Source organism: Carcharhinus amblyrhynchos, chromosome 5 (genome assembly GCF_965287045.1).
Source record: "Carcharhinus amblyrhynchos chromosome 5, sCarAmb.v2.hapA, whole genome shotgun sequence".
In the NCBI taxonomy this organism is placed as follows: Eukaryota; Metazoa; Chordata; class Chondrichthyes; order Carcharhiniformes; family Carcharhinidae; genus Carcharhinus; species Carcharhinus amblyrhynchos.
Window position 1 is genome coordinate 97,155,662 of NC_137328.1, and position 16,389 is coordinate 97,172,050.

The 16,389-nt window shown below is 44.0% G+C and overlaps 1 protein-coding gene across 4 annotated transcripts in view; it reads left to right on the top strand.

Annotated features, from left to right (window-relative positions):
- Positions 1–4,808: 4,808 nt before the first annotated feature.
- arhgef28a (Rho guanine nucleotide exchange factor (GEF) 28a) overlaps positions 4,809–16,389 on the top strand; it is a 393,722-nt gene continuing 382,141 nt past the window's right edge. For all 4 annotated transcript variants that reach the window (XM_080189269.1, XM_080189270.1, XM_080189271.1 and 1 more), the window contains exon 1: positions 4,809–5,361. The gene's annotated coding sequence lies outside the window, so the exon portion shown is untranslated. The remainder of the gene's footprint in view (positions 5,362–16,389) is intronic.

Sequence of the window (16,389 nt, forward strand, 5' to 3'; positions counted from 1 at the left end):
ACCTCTCCCCCTTTCCTCCCATCTCTCCCCCTTTCCTCCCATCTCTCCCCCTTCCCTCCCATCTCTCCCCCTTTCCTCCCATCTCCCCCCCTTCCCTCCCATCTCTCCCCCTTCCCTCCCACCTCTCCCCCTTCCCTCCCACCTCTCCCCCTTCCCTCCCACCTCTCCCCCTTTCCTCCCATCTCTCCCCCTTCCCTACCACCTCTCCCCCTTTCCTCCCATCTCTCCCCCTTCCCTCCCATCTCTCCCCCTTCCCTCCCATCTCTCCCTCTTCCCTCTCATCTCTCCCCCTTCCCCTTTCCCCCTCCTCTCCCCTTCTCCCCCTCACTCCTCCTCTCCCTTCCCCTTTCTTTTCCCTTCCTCTCTCTCCCCCTTCCCACCTTTCCCCTTCCCCCCTCTCTCTCCCCTTCCCCCCTCTCTCTCCCCTTCCCCCCTCTCTCTCCCCTTCCCCTCTCACTCTCCCCCTTCCCCTCTCACTCTTCCCCTTCCCCTCTCACTCTCCCCGTTCCCTGTTCACTCTCTCCCTTTCCTGCTCACTCTCCCCCTTCCCTCCTCCTCTCCCCCCCTCCCCTTCCCTCCTCTTCTCACCTTTCCCCCTCCTCTCACCCTTCCCCCTCTTCCTCTCACCCTTCCCCCTCCTTCCCCCTTCCCTCCTTCCTCCTTTCCTCTCCCCCTACTCCCTGTTCCTCTCCCCCTTCCCCCACTTCCTCTCCCCCTTCCCCCCTCTTCCTCTCCCCCTTCCCATCTCCTTTCCCCTTCTCTCCTTCCTCTTGCCCTTCTCCCTCTTCCTCTCTCCCTTCTCCCCCTACCCCACTCTTCCTCTCCCCCTTCCCCCCCTCCTTCCCCTTCCCTCCCTCCTCTCTGTCCTCCCCCCTTCTCTCCCCCTTCTCCCCTCCTCGTTCAGAAACAATGGAACTGTTGCATTAATGTACAAAAACATTTTATTGATTGTTGTTCAAACATTGGTATATTTTTGTAAGGAGTTTGAAAAGATGAGGCAATTGAACATGTCATAGTGCAGCTGCTAACACAAAATATTTAGTTAAATGTTAACATGGTGTCAAAGATTTGTATTTATAGCATTTATGTTAATAAATATTTTCCATTAAACTGCAAAATTCTACTGATGCCTTATAGAAACAAAACTAAACATTTAAATCTGAAATTATACAAATGCTTTATTGAAACATACATAACAGTTAAATATCAGAATTATAAATGAAGTAAGAAGGGAGGAGAGTACTAATGACAAACACATTTAGATTTTGCAATCTCATGCAGGTATTCAAATCAACGTCCGAGAAATTCTGACCTCTCACCTTCTCAATTAAATTTTCAGTTTCCGTATTCTAAATTAAAACATATGGCATTTATATAACATTCATAATAATATAGTGCAGATTAAAATAGTTTCCCAGATTTCCCATACTTTTTCAGAAGACTAAGGAAATTTGGCATGTCAACTACGAATCTCACCAACTTTTGCAGATGCACCATAGAAAGCATTCTTTCGGGCTGTATCATGGCTTGGTATGGCTCCTGCTCTGCCCAAGACCGCAGGAACTACAAAAGGTCATGAATGTAGCCCAATCCATCACACAAGACAGCCTCCCATCCATTGACTCTGTCTACACTTCCCGCTGCCTTGGAAAAGCAGCTAGCATAATAAAGGGCCCCATGCATCCTGGACATTCTCTCTTTCACTTTCTTCTTTTGGGAAAAAGGTACAAAAATCTGACGTCATGTACCAACCAACTCAAGAACAGCTTCTTCCCTGCTGCTGTCAGACTTTTGAATGGACCTACCTTGCATTAAGTTGATCTTTTGCTACATCCTAGCTATGACTGTAACTCTACATTCTGCACTCTCTCATTTCCTTCTCAACGAGTGGTATATTTTGACTGTATAGTGTGCAAGAAACAATACTTTTCACTGTATGTTAATACATGTGACAATAATAAATCAAATCAAAATTTAGAATATTCTAAATTAAAACATACATACACATAAGCATGCTGCATGTAAAGCTATATAATAATATAATGCAGATTTAAATAGTGGTCTCACAAATTTAAACAAATAACAAAACCAATGTATACATTTAATAATATTGATCTTTAATCATTAAAAAACTAGAAATTATGTTTAAATGAGCTAATAACAATAGGATTAACTACTCAAAATAAATAGTTAATAAAAATAAGAGAAAGCTTCACCATATCTTTCAAAACAGCAGGGAAATCCTTCCGTTTTCAATGTAAATCTTTCTCTGTTTTCAATGTACACCTGCTATTTTCACACTGGACCTCAATGGGTTTTCCCAGTTTGGCCAATTCATGAGAGGGTGTGGTTCAGGTCCTTATGCTTCATGCTGCGACCTGTGGAGATGGTTCCGCTGAAGACCGAAGGTTGCTGCTCCCATCGGCAGTTCCAGCTCAACTTTTCAGGATAGGTAAATGCCCAAAAATTCCTCTTATTTCTGACAGACCATAGCTTCTGCTGGTGATTGGAAGTTATGGGCTCGCAAGTTAGCATGCAGGTGCAGCAAGCAACTTGAAAGACAAGTGGCATGTTGGCCTTTATTGCAAGGGGATTGGGGCACAAGAATAAAGAAGTCTTGCTGCAGTAGTAAATGGTTTTGGTGAGACCACACTTGGAATATTGTGTGCAGTTTTTGTCCCCACATTTAAGAAAAGATACACATGGATTGGAGATGCTGCAGTGAAGATTCATTAGATTGGCCCCTGGGATGAGAGGATTGTACTATAATGAAACGCTAAGCAAGTTTGGTGTTCTTTTTGTGTTTAGAAGAATGAGAGGTGGTCTCATAGAAACCTTCAAATTTCTTAGGGGGGCTTGATAGGGTGGATGCTGTGAAATTGTTTCCACTGATTGGGGAGTGTAAAACAGAAGGTACAGTATAAAGATATGGGACCAATCATTTGGCACTGAGATGTGGAGAAATTACTACACTCAAAGGCTTGTTAACCTGTGGGATTCTCTGCTCCCGAGATGTGTGGGTGTCCTGTTGTTGAATGTATTTAAGGCTGGCATTGTCAGATTTTTGCTGCCTTAGGAAATTAAGGAAGCGGATGGGAAAATGAAGTTGAAGCACAAGATTAGTCATGGTCTTACGAATGGTGAAACAGGCTTGGTGGGCTGTGTGGTCTACCGCTCCTGTTTATTTTGTTATAATGGATGGGCAATAAATGCTGGCTTTGTCAAGTGATGGCCACATCCCATGGTTTTTTTTTCAAAACTGCACCTCATTCATAAATTGGCAAGAACATTACAAACTTTTCAAAATGACCATCACACAAAAAGCACTAATATTCAAGTTCTTTACATACATCAAGTAATATTCTGAGATGCTTCAATACAGTAAAGAAGTTTGATATATTTTATCATAAGAACATAAGAACATAAGAAATAGGAGCAGGAGTAGGCCATCCAGCCCCTCGAGCCCGCCCCGCCACTCAACAAGATCATGGCTGATCTGTTGTGGCTCAGTTCCACTTTCCCGCCCTCTCCCCATAACCCTTAATCCCCTCTCTTATCAAGAACCCATCAACCCGCTTCTTAAAAATATTTAGCGAGGCAGCCTCCACCACTTCAACGGGCAGAGAATTCCAGAGATTCACCACCCTTTGAGTGAAGAAGTTCCTCCTCAACTCTGTTCTAAACCGCCTCCCCTTTATCTTGAGGCTGTGCCCCCTAGTCCTACTGTCTTTTTTGAGCGGGAAGAGTCTCTCCACCTCTATCCTATCCATCCCATTCATCATCTTATACGTCTCAATGAGATCTCCCCTCATTCTTCTAAACTCTAACGAGTACAAGCCCAGTTTATTCAGCCTCTCCTCATAGCTCAATCCCCTCAACTCCGGTATCAGCCTAGTAAACCTCCTCTGCACTCCCTCCAGGGCCAAAATATCCTTGCGCAGGTGCGGCGCCCAGGTCTTACAAATGTTGCAAAGTTATTTTTAAAGGTTGCCAACAGAAAAATGTGGCACTCAGGTGCTTCGGTACAGTTTTTAAAGTTCAGTTACAAGTAGGCTTACATTTTTGAAATTCATCTTAGGGGCATGGGCGTCGCTGACTGGCCAGCATTTACTGCCCATCCTTAGTTGCCCTTGAGAAGGTGATGGTGAGCTGCCTTCTTGATCCACTGCAGCCCACAATCTGTGGGTTGACCCACAATACTGTTAGGGAGGGAATTCCAAAATTTTGACACATTTCATTAACATTGCATGACGTTACTGTGGAAATCCCCCAGTTGCCACACTCCAGCACGTGGGATCCATTTAACATTGACTGGAGTCATGATGTGGAGATGCTGGCGTTGGACTGGGGTAAACACACTAAGAAGTCTCACAACACCAGTTGAAGCCCAACAGGTTTATTAGATAGCAAAAGCCACTAGCTTTCAGAGCGCTGGCTCACCTGACGAAGGGGCAGGCACACTCCGAAAGCTACTGGCTTTTGCTACCAAAGAAACCTGTTGAACTTTTAACCTGGTGCTGTCAGACTTCTTACATTGACTGGATGCATGCAGTGAGCCATTCGGCCGGACGCCGGGGTGCTAGCCGGAAAATGAACTCAGGCAAAATATCCATGTTTGGGGACATTGGCAGGGGCCAACCAATCAGGTGCAGCGGGTGGACAGGAGTTGTCCAATGGGTTTGGTTCGGGGAGCGGACGCGGCCAATCAGCTGCGTGTCTTTGTATGCGGCAGCCAATGGGGTAGCAGGCGAAGGGCAGCGCCACCTGGTGGAGCGGCGTGTTCTCTGGCTCCTGGTCCGGAGCTGCCGGAGGCTGATCGCCGGGGCTGCGGCACCCAGGGCTACAGTGCGTTCACTCAGTCACTGCTGTGAAGGTGCCCTCCTCCCCCCGTCCCTGCTGAATGACACGTTGCATCAGGAGTTAAGCCCGTGGTAGATGACAGAACAGAAAAGCTGCCGAAGTCTCTCTTTGTACCTGAGGCAACTTTTCTTTTTTTTCGTTATAATCAGGTGCAGCCGAGTGTGACGACCAGCTGTCACCGACCAAAACAAGAAGTTGTGGGGGAAAAGTCCCTGGCAACGGAGCCTGTGGCTGGGGCGAGTGTTTGCTGCTCGCTTGGGTCTTTTGTTTTTCTTTTTTTCTCTGTCAAATATTCAGCCACAGTCGCTGACGTGTGCAGCCTGCATGACTCCCGAGTCGTGTCCATCTCCTGAAAGATGCCAGGAAGCCATCAGTGGAAACAGTGAAAGATGGATGACATTGTCTGAGTTCTCCTGAGTCCAGACGTGGAGCAATTAGTTGTTCGCGAAGGTTCTGGAGTGCTCCCGGGGACGAAAGAACAAATCCAGACTACTACTTCAGGTATGTGACTGGGAGCTTATTAGATTCCCCGCCCCACACTTCTCTTTCCCATTCAAGTCAGGGGGGTCCAAGTATCGCCCGTGGTAAAGTGCTGTCAAAGAATCCCCAAACAGCAGCATCGCTGCAGCACCACTTCCAACAACAGTTTGATGTGAGAAACAGAATGACTTGTTTTAAACAAAAACAGCAAAACTTATTAAAAACTTATGGGTTTGTATCAGTTAATTCTATTTGCAGTGGTGCTAGGATTTCTAATTTTGATTGTGAATTGTTTGTTCCATCACCAAGTGTGGGTTACTGCCAGCAGTGTGGCAGGTTAGCATCACCTTGAAAGAGGCATGTCAGCGTTAGGTATTATTATGATGTCTTGATTTTTGGAATTATCCTACCAAAATAATTTAAACTCTGTTTGGTCCGCTCAATGTGACTTTATGAAAGCTCACTTATTTTTGTTTTTTTTTCCCCATTTTCACTTTTAAATTCATCGAGTGTAACCTGAGTAAGAAATAGTTGGCTTGCATTTGAACTTGGCATTGAGTTGCCTCTCATCTCTGCAGTTCAGTACTTCCAGCACTTTCTATGTTTATTTCACATTTGCAGCATCTGCAATATTTTGTTTTTATCCTAGCATTCAATTCTTGTGATTGGACCAAGTCTGTGATGAGGTCTGGAGCCAATTGGCTCTGGCAAAACCCAAACTTGAGCGTTGACAAGAAAGTTACAGTTGATCACAACTGTAGGTGGCTTGTGTTGTGATGATTAGCAATAGACTGAAGAGCAACAATTGGATCTGGTCTTTGATTTGGTTTATTATTGTCACATGTATTGGGACGCAGTGAACATTATTGTTTCTTGCATGCTATACAGACAAGGTATACCATTCATAAAATACATAGGGGAGAAAGTAAAGAGAGGGTGAAGAATGTAGTGTTACAGCCATGATAGAGTGTAGAGAAAAATCAGCTTAATATATGGTATCAGAGAGTTTAAAAGAGTTAGCGTACGGTTTTCAGAGCATAGAACGGGTGTAAAAGATAGAATTAGTGGGTATGCTGGGATCAGCTCGCAAGAAGTTGGCCTCGCTCGGGGGTCATATTGAAATGGCGTTGTGTACCTTGACAATTTTCTGCATTGTCTAGTAGAGCCAGTGTTGTAGCTGTCTTCGAACAGTATAGACAAAGAGTCAGCTGGTTCTGGGACACAAGTCTTTCAGTGTTGTACCAGATTGATGTTGTGTGGGCCTTTTTTGTGCCCACTGAAATTAGTCTCATGGAGTGAATTGTGTTTGCTGCATGTAAATGTAATGCAACTCTCCCTGGCTCACTCTGGCTAACCTTTATTGTTCTGATTTGCTTCATGCAACTATCAAATTTCTTTTCAAAAGAACTTGTGGATTCTACTTGATAAGCAAATTTTCTAACTTCCCCAATTTCTTTCATAATTATCTTAAAACAGTACCATTGCATTACCATTTTAGCAACCTGATCACCAATCTCTTGCCATTTAACTTGTGCTTTGCTTATGTGACAATGTAATTGAAGGATACATTAACCAAGAAAATACTGCTCGGGTCCAATGTGAAACTTTAAAATGAAATTACAGACCAAGTGTTTATCATAGTGGGGTGCAGCTTCTGCTGTAATGAAATCCTCATGTCATCATGTTCATGCTTGACAGAATCTTTTTCATGTACATCAAGTTGTGTATTTAAAGTAGTAATATCATAATGTATTTCTGAATGCTTGAGTGAGATTCAGACCAAAGAGTTCCCCACACCCATCATCCCTACACCTCATGCAAGTCATGTTAAAATTGCTCCTTGGCTTTGTCCTGTATTATCTCCATTGTGGCCCTGTTGTCCCAGCATCCTCTTTTGTTCTATGTTGCCCGGGAATTTCCTCCCTCCCTCTCTACCTTGCTTTCCTCCTTTGAGACATCCCTTTAGACCTGCTTCTTTGACCCAGATTTTAGTTATCTGGCCTATCTCCTTATTTTTTTTTAATAACGCTCCAGTGAAGTGCCTTGGGACATTTTGTTACGTTGAAGGCGCTATAGAAATATAAATTGTTTTTGTATCTAATTCTCCTGTTTCACCCCCTGGTACTGCATCAGATCTATTAGCTCTGTTTTTTTGCCTAGCACTAAAATGCTGATTTCTATTCTGTTCCCTTTCTTCTGGCAATGTTTCTTTTCTCATTTGGCTTCTTTGCTGTTTTATGACTATGCCATCACCATTTTATGAGCTGCTTGTCTGCAAGGTTGCTGAGAAAATTGTCTTATTGATCCTACCTTTTCACCTCCCTCTATTTCATGATGAGTTAAAATCAATGGCATGACTGAAATGAGAATAAGGAATATGTGCCAAGTTGTGCCCATCACTTACAATGTAGTAAGCTCTTTCTTGGTACCTTGTCCTGATTCACTAGTTTTCTTGGAACCTGGTTTAACATAAACACCCAAAGTGTTGTCAATATGATGAAAATATAGCTGAAATGTTGCTTTTCTGCTGGAATTGTGTTCAAGCGCCTCACAGAAGCATCAAGGAAATGTACCACCACACCACAAAATACACTCTGTGCTGTGACAGATAGGTCTTCATTTCAAGATTAATAAGTAAAAAAAATTTAAATGCAACAATTTTTTTAAAGGATTACTGAATTACAGGAAGGGCAACATCAAAGTTAAAGATGCAATATCTTCACGGGGAGAATGATGTGCAGGATATAGGTCGTGAAAAGATTGTGGGAAATATTGGTGGTTGGTACTTTTGGTTGTAATTGTAATTCTGAAGACTATGACTTAATTTTTTTTTACAGATTCTTGTTGCTTTTTCTTCAAATTTCAAATTTCACAATAGGGTCTCAGAGTAACATTCTTGTCTGCAAAATGAATTTTGTGTTTACCTGGCTTAATTTGTTGCTGCAAATATTAATTTCCACAAGAGCAGCTCTTTCCCTCAAGCTGCCTGGTACACCTGAAAATATCACTGTCTAAAGTTGCTAGTATTGACAGCGAGTTTCAGCTTATCTGCGTGGCTTTTGTATTTGAATATGTGCAGATGCTGAAGACTAAAAAGGATTCAGCACCTTGAGGGTTAAAGGAGAAACTCAGGCACTGCTTCAAAAGAAAAACTGAGGGATAATGCACAGCATTACATGAGGCAAACCAAAACAAGGATTGGCTCAAAAGATTGCTAACACGTTGCCAAACTGCAGATTTATTCACTGTTAACTTGAAACACAGGGAAGTTCTCAAGTCAGAATCGAAGATTCCCATGCTTGTCTTACTTTAATAATTCTCCACAAGGCACAGTGCAAAATATAAGAACATGGGAATGGACTGTACATCCATGGACTTTACAACAGTGACAGAGTTTCTTGTGCATTCTATGGATTTGAGTATATTAAGTATAGACAACTTTCTGTGATTTTCTAGTAGCCAGCTGCCAGCATCAGGTGGTTCGCGTGATCAGGGTCGTAGTGCAGTCACATGGTTTCAGACAAAATCAGAAAACTGGAACTTTCGTCTGAATCCTACTGTTGTGTTTCTGCCACCTTATAACATGTAGCGTCAATTTAATTTTGTTCATTGGCAGTTATAAATTTTACTGTTTTTTTTCCAGTGTTTAGAGCTCCCACAGATTTGACTGAGGTTTACAAATTGAAGGGACCTGGTTGTGTGTATGTAAACCAATTAATTCTACTGAAGTTAGGAAGAATCAGTGAACATACGTAACAGGCTGTGTGAGTGCAAAACTCAGCAGAGCTGAGCAGTTGGTCTTTTCCCAGGGAATAATGAACCTGTGGAACAGGTTTATTTGTTCATATGACGAATGTTGATTCGCAGTATTCTGTCAGGCGAGAGGCGGATCTGTTTCTAACAGAGGTGAAGATCACCTCACTTTATACTGTATTGTAAATCAGAGTCAATGTTATCTTCTTATTGAGTTTTGATTACCTACAGAAAATAAAGTCACACTGGGACAAAAGCTATTTATCTCTGTACAATGAGAATTGCTCATTATGATGGAAGTTTTAATAAAACTAAAAATATACTTACGCATTGTTAAATATTGGTTTAGGCCAGATTATATTTTCTGGCTGGTTGACTGTAATGTTGTTCACTTTTTGCACTGAATGAATAGTTACTACAGGGTTCTTGCTAACTTGGGTAACATTCTCCATTAAACTTGTGCACAAATGGCAGTCTTCGAAGAGAAATGATAGAGCTTCTCAATTTATCTCCATATTTAAGTCAACATAAACCATAAGAAATTTTTTAAACTTGCTACAGTGCAATCTTTTGCAAGTAGTGGAGTTGGTGAACTATTAAAATCAAAATGTCATTTGTATGGTGTTTTGGTAATGTTCCATATGGTTTGGCACTACTTGTTTTTAAAAGAGTCAAATGCTTCCATGCATACTGATTGTGGGCTGCTATACTCCCATTTATTTTAGACCAGAAGAATCAGCTGATTCTCTTGACTGTGAGGCAGTTTGGTGAAAATGGGTGCAAGAATAATTTCAACAACAAGAGTTTGTATAATGATAGAAAGGATTGTAGTGCAGTTAAAGATTTTTGTTAAGCTGTTAGAGGACTCTTATCCGGGTATGAAATGGGAAGTAGGTATGTTTTTACATACTGCACCACTCATAAGGCTGTTTGATGGATGGTTGCTGGGTGACAAGGTATCCTTTGAAAAGTTGACTGATGACACCACTGAGGACAAAGGCAGAGAAAAGATACAATTCCTGTCATGCCTTGACAAGGGCAGTGGTGGAGACACAAAAGCTGTGTTTAAAATGAAGTTTTAGTGCCTTCAATAACCACCAGAGAGTGTGTCCCTCATAGATATTGCGGGCCCTATTTTACCATTCTGATTCTAAGTGCTGGGCGGGCTTGAAACTGGGAGTGTTTTAGATTTGACTTTTAGACTCGTTCTGAGGTGCCCTCATATGCACTCTGCCTGAAAATATCAGCGATTCTGAATTGTGCTGCAGAAGTCTGTGGGTGGGGCTTAATGTATCCAAAATCCTGCAGCTCCAATTGGCACCTCCAAGTGCACATGTGCAGAAAAGAAAATGATAGAATGCTGCTCCCTTGCCACATCCCTCCCGGGCTGGATAATGCTTTCCCCTAGTCCTCACAGACATTGCCTCATCCCCACATCATTACTGACCCCCTTACTCCCCCACCACCCAGACCAATCTCAGGCCCCTTACCTTCCCCTCCCCTTTCTCCTACCAATCTCAGGCAGGGTGATCCCCCCTATCCTTGCACTGATCTCAGGCAGAGTGGCGCTCGGATTTACCTCATTAACTGGAGTGCCTGAGTCGGACTTCGATGGAGCTTGTCTGTTTTGTGCCGGTTCTGGATTGGTAAGTGCAATAGTAAAGGGATAAGTGCCAGTAAGGTTGGACATGCAGCCCATTAAGTCAATTTAAATGCATGCAAATACATTTAAATTGCCGTCATGCCCTTTTGGGCGTGGCCCCGATCATGGCCATTTTTGGGCCTTGCTAAAGGGGGAACCGGCGAGGATTCAGGCATGCCTCCTCATGCCTGAACTTACCAAGTTTTCACATCTGAAAATGAGCGCAACTTGATGGTAAAATTGGGCCCCATGTGTGGATAATTCTTGCACTGGACCTCGAGGACACTGAATGATACCAGACAACAAGAAGAAAATAATGGCCAGAATTCTCCAGTCTCACACCGCTGCTGGTGAGAGTGGAGAGTTTGGTACTTAGCCAGGTCTCCATTCACATTTGTGAACCAGAGAATCCCAGTCACAGATGAAGTCAGAGAATTCCAGCCAACCATGTTTGGCACATGTGGCACTGACGCAGAACTATACTTCGGTGAAAGAAATGAAAACCCATCCGATGTTCAAATTGCCTTAAACCTACACTTGCGAGTGCTACATTTTGATGCTCCCCCCTCGCTGGCTGCAGCACGTAAGGCAGATTGCTGACTCTGCCGTTTGCTGGCTCTGATGACCATGGCAGACATCCTCTGGCCTGCAGAGGCTGAGATGGCTCCACCAGTGAGGGTGCATGCAGTGACGTGGCTGGGTGCTCTTCAATCCGGAGTCTCAGAAGATGAGTTGGTCACCGGCAGAGGAGCTGCTGCCCTCATCCAGAGCACCCTGAGGGAGAGTGCACACAAACAACAGACAGCTCATCTCCCAGCTTGCTAATTATAGATGAGAACCTTGCACAGACACATGGTGCCTCACCCACCTCTTGTACTGGCCTGTATGAGGGATTGCAGGTCTCAGTGAAACCCCAGTTACCCCTGAATCTCTTCCTGGAGATGCTTCTCTCAATGGAGGAGACAGAGGGCTCAGGATCAACACAGTGCTGAGATTCTGCAGGGACTCCATCAGACCATGACCTGCAGACCCTCAAGGATCTCTGCCAGATATCCCCATGCATCCCGTTGGACATCAGCACTTGTCACCTGATGGTCTACTACAGAGGCTCATCACTGCCTTGGTCTTTGAACAGTCTTGGTCTCCAGCAATCCTCCGAATGCTGGTGGCCAGGGCACTTTCTATATCTGTCAGCTCTTCCAAGTGTGATGTGCCCTGACCACAGTGCAATCCCAATTGAGATGATGAGCTATGGCCACTGAAGTGCAGTATAAGGACATAATAAAAACTAGGAGCAGGAGTAGGCCATCTGGCCCCTCAAGCCTGCTCCGTCATTCAATAAGATCATGGCTGATCTTTTTGTGGACTCAGCTCCACTTACCCACCCACTCGCCATAACCCTTAATTCCTTTATTGTTCAAAAATTTATCTATCCTTGCCTTAAAAACATTCAATGAGGTAGCCTCAACTGCTTCACTGGGCAGGGAATTCCACAGATCCACAACCCTTTGTGTAAAGAAGTTCCTCCTCAATTTGGTCTTAAATCTGCTTCCCCTTATTTTGAAGCTATGCTCCCTAGTTCTAGTTTCACCCATTGTGGAAACAACCTCCCTGCTTCTAGCTTATCTATTCTCTTCATAATCTTATGTTTCTATAAGATCTCCCCTCATTCTTCTGAATTCCAGTGAGTATAGCCCCAGACTACTCAGTGTCTCCCCATAAGCCAACCCTCTCAATTCTGGGATCAACCTTGTGAACCTCCTCTGCACCCGCTCCAGTGCCAGTATTTCTCAAGTAAGGAGACCAAAACTGTACACAGTACTCCAGGTGTGGCCTCACCATCAACTTATACAGCTGCAACATAACGTCGCTGTTTTTATGCACGCTGGTGTTTGGCGCTGAGAGTGGATGTGATGGTGGTGCGTCCCTTGGTGCCTCATGTTCAGGTGCAAGTGGGGGGTGTTTCAGGCTCAATGGTATGTCCAGAGCATGGTGATTCTGTGGGATACAAAGAAATATGCCTCCAAGAACATCCTCAGTAAGTATCTGTATAATCACAAGGGTACCTTTCCCCAACAGAAATGTGTCTCGTTTTAGCCTTAAGAGCAGTCAATCTGTGGAATTTCCAGATATGGCCTTCTCATTGGTGATGGAACAACTTTCCTGCACATTCTCCATGCTCTGCTCTACGCACTGAATTCTTACTGTCTCACTGAATCCTGAAGACTGTGCTCAAGGTCTAGGGCATCCATCTCGAATTGAATGAGTATGGTGTGGTTAGGCATTCCACCACCCACACGTGTGATCCTGTGCATTATGGCTTCTCTTCTGAATGTGAACAAATATTACAATTAGCGAAGCTTTCTCTAGCAACATCATTCCAGCTCTTGAGCCTCCCACCTGAATGCCCAGCAGTAAGTGTCCCTCAGATTGAGATTCCTCATCTTTCCGTACTCTGCGAGTACACCATCCTAGGTCTCCCACTCATGGCATTCAAAGAGAAATGTGCAATTTAACACTATGCATCTCGAACTCCAAAGTGCCCTCACTGATGCCCACTCTCCACACCTGGTTGGTTCTCACCGTTGCGGAGAGCAGAAAATTATTGGAGCATTTCTGGCGCTGGTGGGATGGTCTCCCCCACTATTCAGCAGAATCCGTACATTGTGCGGGTCACCCTCCGATTGCGTGCACACATCCATAAAACAAGGAGCAGATTGCTCAGCAACATTGGTAGCTCATCTGCCATGTCCAACTGGTATAGAGGCCATCTGAATGATCACTCATCTGCCTGCCCCATCTCCGCGGTCCTTCCTCCCACTCCTTACAGTCTTCCGACGGCTGCCCACTCTCCTTTTATTCGACCACTCCCCCCGCCTCCAGTCACCCATTGACCTGGCAGTTGCCAAGTTCCTGCCTCCACCATTGGCACAGGACCTGTGTCCTGCCACGATTTACATTGATGTGGAGATGCTGGTGTTGGACTGGGTAAACACAGTAAGAAGTCTCACAACACCAGGTTTAAGTCCAACCAGTTTATTTGATAGTAATCCCACAAGCTTTCAGAAATGGTGTTCCTTCGTCAGGTGTGTGGAAGGTTCTGATTAGAGAAAGGCAAATAAAGACACACACAGTTTATAGTATACTGATTAGAATGCAAGTCTTTGCAGCTAACCTGCTATTCAAGTCTTAAAGATACAGACAATGTGAGTGGAGATAGCATTAGCACAGGTTGTCTCCATGCAGGACAGTAAGTGAGATTTTACAAGTCCAGGCAAGTCATGGGGGTTACAGATAGTGCGACGTGAACCCCAGATCCTGGTTGAGGCCATCCCCATGTGTGCAAAACTTGGCTATCAGTCTCTGCTCAGCGACTCTGCGCGGTCGTGTCGTGAAGGCTGCCTTGGAGAACGCTTGTCTGAAGATCAGAGACCGAATGCCTGTGACTGCTGAAGCGTTCACCAACAGGGAAGGAACAGTCTTGCCTGGTGATTGCCGAGCGATGTTCATTCATCCGTTGTCATAGCATCTGCATGGTCTCCCCAATGTACCATGCTTTGGGACGTCCTTTCCTGCAGCGTATCAGGTAGACAACTTTGGTTGAGTTGCAAGAGTATGTGCCGTGTACCTGGTGGATGGTGTTCTCACGTGAGATGATGTCATCCATGTCGATGATCTAGCATGTCTTGCAGAGGTTGCTGTGGCAGGGTTGTGTGGTGTTGTGGTCACCGTTCTCCTGAAGGCTGGGTAGTTTGCTGCGAACAGCAGTCTGTTTGAAGTTGTGCAGTTGTTTGACGGCAAGAAGTGGGGGTGTGGGGATGGCCCTGGCGAGATGTTTGTCTTCATCAATGATGTGTTGAAGACTCTGGAGAAGATGTCATAGCTTCTCCGCTCCAGGGAAGTAGTGAATGACGAAGGGTACTCTGTCCATCGTGTCCCGTGTTTGTTTTCTGAGGAGGTTGGTGCGGTTTTTGGCTGTGGCGCATCAGAACTATCATTCGATGAGTTGAGTGCCATTTCCTGCTCTTATGAGGGCATCTTTCAGCATCTGGAAGTGTCTGTTGCAATCCTTCTCATCTGAGCAGATGCTGTGTATATGCAGGGCTTGTCCATAGGGGATGGCTTCTTTAACGTGTTTAGGATTTACATTGGCCATCCCTCAGCTGATCAGCCAGTATGAAATCGGGATCAGGCTGCAATCATGAGCGTGAGGGGGTTTCGCAACCAATCTCGTTTGCCTTGTACACCCGACATGTTCAAAACTTAGGGCATGATCTTCTTTGCAAAGTGAGTTTGTAATGAAGACATTTCTGATAGTCATCCAGAATGTCAATGTGTGTAGGATATGCAAAAATATGTAAAAGTAAATAAATAAGTAAAAATATGGGTAACTTTTAATCTGATGCAAAAATGCCTTAATGTTGAGTAGTCTAGAGTTGAATTCTTGGCTTGCAACATGATGTCTGAGTTGCTTAGACGGAACGTATTCCTTTGGTATTGAAGAAATTGATGCTGCAGTACTGATTCATATTGAAATTATTGGAAAACAGAAGGCAAGACGTAACAGTTGTTTTCAGTCTGAAATTGACCATTCGAAAACTTCTGTAGCAGCGTGCTGGATAATATTTAGTTTCCAATTCACACTGTAAAATTGAGTACAGTTAAATCTGACCATTGATTATGAACACCAGTACAAGAAGTGCTATGGTGTCGCATTCCTAAAATAAGACCATTTTTCACATTAACTTTCCAAGCTCTTGGTTGTTTTTTGTATGTGAAAACTATAATTTATGGCACCGTGCCCTGGTTATCCTGCAACCTCTTCAGTTTGAACTATGTTATTTTTTAAAAAATCATTTGAAGGAAATCTGACCCTGGGTTGCCAAGCTCCCCTGAATAAAGTTGACATGACCCTTAAGTTCTGGTGCAACGGGTTTGAAGAAAGTTGTCATATTGCTTTATTACTTGTTGGCACAGATCCCTGCTTTGCGGCTACACCAGTTTCAGGAAAACTTCAACACTTTGGAATTGAGCTGCTGAAAGACTGTAAAGTTTAGTGGCAGGATTCAACAAAATCTTTGTGTTGAGAAAGACATTTTGTTCAAACTGTTAATCCTGTTGGCAGGTATTTTCTGCACTTCAGTTACCACAAAAATACTACAAAACTTTAACAATGAAATTAAGTTTTTTTTTCATACTTATGTAGCATGTAGGTGTCGCTGATAAAGCCAGCATTTGTTGCTCCTCCCAAATTTCCCTTGAACTAACTGTCTCGCTGGGCCATTTCAGAGGGCAGTTGAGAGTCAGCTGCTTTGCTGTAGATCTGGAGTTACATGTAGATCAGACTGGATAAGGGCGAAAGATTTCCTTCCTTAAAGGACAATAATGAACCAGATGCGTTTTCACATCATCGATAGTTGTCACAATCACAATTACTAAGACTATCTTTATATTCCAGATTTATTAATTGAATTTAAATTCTACCAGCTGCTGTGGTGGGATTTGAACCCACATCCCCTGACCATTAGCTTGGGTCTCTGAATTTCTAGTTCCTTGACGTTATCGCTGCAACGCTGTTTCTCCAGTATCTACCAGTCATTTTTGCGGGTGGCGTGTCCATTGGCTGACATAGTAACGTCAAATCAGCTGGAATG